This window comes from Pteropus alecto, unplaced genomic scaffold, assembly GCF_000325575.1.
Source record: "Pteropus alecto unplaced genomic scaffold, ASM32557v1 scaffold213, whole genome shotgun sequence".
In the NCBI taxonomy this organism is placed as follows: Eukaryota; Metazoa; Chordata; class Mammalia; order Chiroptera; family Pteropodidae; genus Pteropus; species Pteropus alecto.
Window position 1 is genome coordinate 6,092,808 of NW_006434829.1, and position 4,528 is coordinate 6,097,335.

Sequence of the window (4,528 nt, forward strand, 5' to 3'; positions counted from 1 at the left end):
GAAGTTTCATGTCCCCCAGAACTAAATAGAGCTGGCAGTGAATCCAGGGAGGCGCTGCAAGGGGCTTGGGCACACCTGACAAGGGTGCCTCATAGATGAGTGACAGCCCCTGTATTATCCGTGTCATTGAGGCCTCTGTCAGCGTGGAGAGCTGAGAGCTGCTACCATTCAGAGCATTATCATCGCCAGAGCCTATTTTACATGTCTGCAGTTGCCTGGCGGGTCCAAAGTAGAGCCTTTTTAGGTGGGTATAGGGTTGGGGAGGGGGCGGAATCATGGTCTCAAGTGCCCTAACTAACCAGGCCAAGGCTCTTTGTCCACCCTGGGCTGCTCTCTTCCCCTCTGCCCTTTCATCCTGCTCTCCAGAAGCCCACTGGGTTTGCCTAAATCATTGTCATAATGTCTTCCATGCGTGGAGCGGAATGGGAGGCCAGGCCCCAGGCTGGATGCTCCCCGTGTGGGATTTCAGGAGCTTTTATTACTTACACTTATTTTCCAGATGAGGAAACTGAGGCTCAGAGAGGTGAAGTCACTTACCCAAGGTCACATAGTATTCCTTTTGCCTGTCCCTCTTCTGTGATGCTTTAATTCCCCACCTCCCAGCCCAGCTGAAGTCTCCAGCCAACACTTTTCCTCCAGAAAGCAGGGCCAGCTCAGCCTCTGGGCAGGTTTGCAAGTGGGACTGGAATTGTCCAAGAGACCTAGCCAGAGGAAGTTGGGCAGCAAAGATCTTGGCTTCAGAGAGTGCATCTCTTTCTTCAAGATAAAGTATTAAATCCTCAAAGTAGGGTTTTGCCAACCCATTGGGCAGAGCCCAGCACCTCTGAGGACCCTGCACTGGAGGTCTTTCTCATCCCTTTCTAAAGGTCCCCCTGTCTTTAAAAGCACATGGCCTGCTCCTTGTTAGCCTCATCCTGACTACTGACAGGAGCTCCAGGAAGGTGACATAGGGGCCTCATGTCAGTGTGTGTCCCCTGAGCCCTACAGAGTGGCCTTGGAATGAAGGCTCATGTTGTTCTGGGCTGAGCCTTAGGGTCTCAGATAATCAGGTGCCTGTCTTGGGGTGATGAGCCCTGTCACCTCTTTGGAGGCTCTTTCCTGTGTCATTTCTGAGGGAGCCTTTTCCTCACTGCTCACATGCTGATTGCCAAGCCTTCTGCCTCCAGACTAGATCATGGGGATTTGGGGAGGAAGCAGAAGCATCTGGATCTTTTCTTTTGTCTTGATTTTTTAGGAACAGACTAATATGAGAACTTAGAACAAGGCACCAGGCGCAGAGGGAGCTTAAAAATTATATTCATCCCAGCAGTAATCACTAGTACATATTAATATGTCTACTCTGGACTATTTATCTGGGGAGCCCCTAGATAAATTAGATGGGACTCCTGCTCTCCAGGGGTCCTGGGGAGAGAAGACCACCAGTGACAGCACAAGATGGAGGTTTCCTACGGCACTGGGTACATGCTGTGCAGATGCTCAGAGCCAGTAGCTGGGAAGGGGCCACAAAGGGACTGCTTGCATCAGGTCTGGAAGGATGAGTTTGCCAGGCAGGGACTTGCCGGTGGCCATTTTACACCAAGGAACAGCATCAGACACAGGGAACAGCGTGGGCACTGGCATAGTAGATGAGAACCAGGGACGTTGGGGACTGATGAATCATTTAATTGGGGATTGAGGTAAGCTTGGAGCAGGTGGTGGATGTCAAATCAGGCAAGGCCTCCTGGACTACTGTGTAAAGTTTGGACTTTTCCTGGAGGCGCAGGTTGAGGATTTGGGGGTTTAATCCTGAGAGCTACAGGAAGCCACAGAAGGGTTTGAGCTTGGAGTGGCAGTGACAGGATCCACTGAGCTTTTGCAAGGAGCTCTCAGGCCGCTGGGGAGAGGAGGGATTGTGAGGGTAAGATCAGAATCAGGAAGACGGGGAGGAGCTGCTGCAGTCGTCCAGGCCTCATTAGTGGGGTGTGGACACTGCCGTGGCACTGGTGCTGCCCAGGAGAGGACTGATGTAGAGATGTTTCAAAGGAAGATTCAAGAAGCCCCAGAGGTAGGCTGCTGAGGCTGCTGTGAGCCATCTGCTGACATTTCTTTCTCATCCAACATTTTTACTTTGGGGCTTATGAAGCTTCAGTTGGATACAGTGATGTATAAACAGTTGGGAATGGCCGGAGGGGTCTGCATCCCCCACCCCAGGGCAGAGCAGATAAGAGCCAGGAGCCGATGTCATGTCCTCTCTCTATCAGGGACTTACTTGGGTCTTCCTTTTCCTGGTTTCTCTGAAAATCCAGAGGAAGAAGACCATGAGCTTTTCCTCCCCATGTGAGCTGTTTGTTCATTTATTTACTTAGCAGCCAGTTATTGGGCTTACACTGTGCCAGGATCAGGGAGACCTGGGGAAACACTGAAGACTTCTTCCTGCCCTCAGGAAGCCCCTCATCATAGCCACCAGAGACCTACCAGAGACAGGCAGGTGGAACCAGCCTGGGAGGAGCTGTCCCTTAAGTGAGAAGCCCAGGAGGCTGTAGGAGCCAAAGAGAGGTGCTCCACAGTCTGGAAGACTGAGAAAAAGGGCATCTGCATTATGGCTCAATGAAGGCAGGAACTGGGCTGCCACACTCATCAAGGCGTCCCCAGACCCTTGACAATATGGGATAAAGTGACTTGGAAACTGAGATCTGAAGGATGACCAGACAGCTCTGGCAAAGAGATAGGAAAGTGTGTCTTAGGAGGAGAAAGCAGCGTGGACAAAGGTTTAGAGGTGGGCTTCGCAGAAATCACCTGATCAGAGTGCCTGGGACCTCAAGGCTGAGCAGGGTGGAGTGAGAACTGAGGCTGTGGAGGCTCCTTTTTGGGGTCTAGGCTTCTGAGCTCATAAAGATAACTCAACTTTGCTTTCCCAGACTGGTGTGTGGTTTCTCTTCTCCCTTAAGCCCTTGCCTGGAAGGATCACTGCTGGGCGGTGTGAGGTGAGACCCAAGTTTGCAGGCAGGGTGAGTGGTGGGGTGGGGGTGGAGAACGGTGCTCCAGTTCACACAGAGGCCCCCATTTGTCAGGGGACTGACCCACCATTTGACAGCCACCTTCCTTGTGTATGGTGCTCATATTGGAGGGTAAGATTGGACCCATAGGGATCCTGGCTGGAGTGAGAGAGAATCCTCATGGGGGAAGTTTGAGGGTATCTCTTTGCTGTATTAGATGTTAAAACTGGGGCTTGCAAGGATCATGTAAAATCAGACCCAGGTGGCCAGCAGGTCCCTAGGTCAGTACACACTGTGCAGGGTGACCTGCAGGGTCGGGGTGTGAGGCCTGGAACCCTGCGTCCCCTCACTGCTCAATGTGGCCGGTGGGCAGCCTAGCAGGCGAGGTACCGTCTGGCTGGATTGAGAGCCAAAGAGGTAATGCTAATGTCTTTTAAAATTAGAATGAAAATGTTTATTGCAGAGAGCAGAACCTGCGTCAGCGCAGAGTCCTGTGGGAAGGGGACTGCTTTATCGCATCCTTTCGGTTTTATTTTTGCACATTCGCTTTTTATTTGCTGGTGGTGCTGCTGAGGCCGTCAGAGTGCGCTCAGGCTGCTGGGCCCGGGCTGGAAGGACGGCGCCCCCCATGTCTGGACAGTTCTGCCCAGGGTGAGTGCCAGGACCTGCCTTCCATTGGGAGGACTTGGGGGTATGAGAGCAGAAGACTGACTTTGCGTGTGTGTGTCACTGTGTCTGTGTGTGCATCCAGCAAGTGTCAGGGGCTCTCTGTGTCTGTGTGTGCATCATGGTTTTGAGGGTTGTTCACATTTGAGACTGGGTGTGGGTCTTTGTCAGTATATGTGTGTTCTTGAGTTGTGTGTGTCTTTCTGTGTCTGTTCATGTGTGTCATCGAGAGGTAGCCATGGGTGTGGCTGACTCTGTTTCTCTGGGGCCCTACGTGACTTTTTCTATCTGCATGGATGTGTGTGAGCATTTTGGGGAGGCACATGGGCGTGCGACTGTGAGTCTGTTTGGGTATTTACACCTGTGTGTGTGTGTGACAGTGTGTACATGTGAGAGGGTATAAGCGTATGCATTGGAACATGTGAGCTTGTATGGGGCAGTATGTCATGTAAGGAAGCATGTTGTGTGAAAATGCATTGCATCTATGAGCCATACTGTGTGTGAGTGTGTGTGTGTGAGAGAATGTATGAGAGAGCACACGTTGGGTGTGAGTGTGTGGCATGAGCATGTTGCATGTGAGAGTGTGTGGTGCTCTCGTCCTCTCACATTTGGAACCCCCAGCAGAGTCGTCCTTGGGTGACTCTGGATTCGAGAACACAACATGGCAGGCTCTATTCAAAGGCATCCAGGCCGCCACTCCCCAGCTCCAGCCAGAGTCTCGTAAGACCTCCAGATATGTCTAAGGGCTGCGAACCCTGCTGCAGCTGAGAGCGTTCAGTTGAGCTTTTCCTCTGTAGCTTGGGCCATATAAGCAATGGGTGTTTTGTTTCTGGAGGGGATGCTGCTTTCCAAACATAAATTTATTTTGATACAGAATGTGCTTTTTC

General features: G+C 51.7%; 1 protein-coding gene across 1 annotated transcript in view; it reads left to right on the forward strand.

The window, feature by feature from the left end:
• CUX2 (cut like homeobox 2) overlaps positions 1–4,528 on the forward strand; it is a 181,757-nt gene that overhangs the window by 396 nt on the left and 176,833 nt on the right.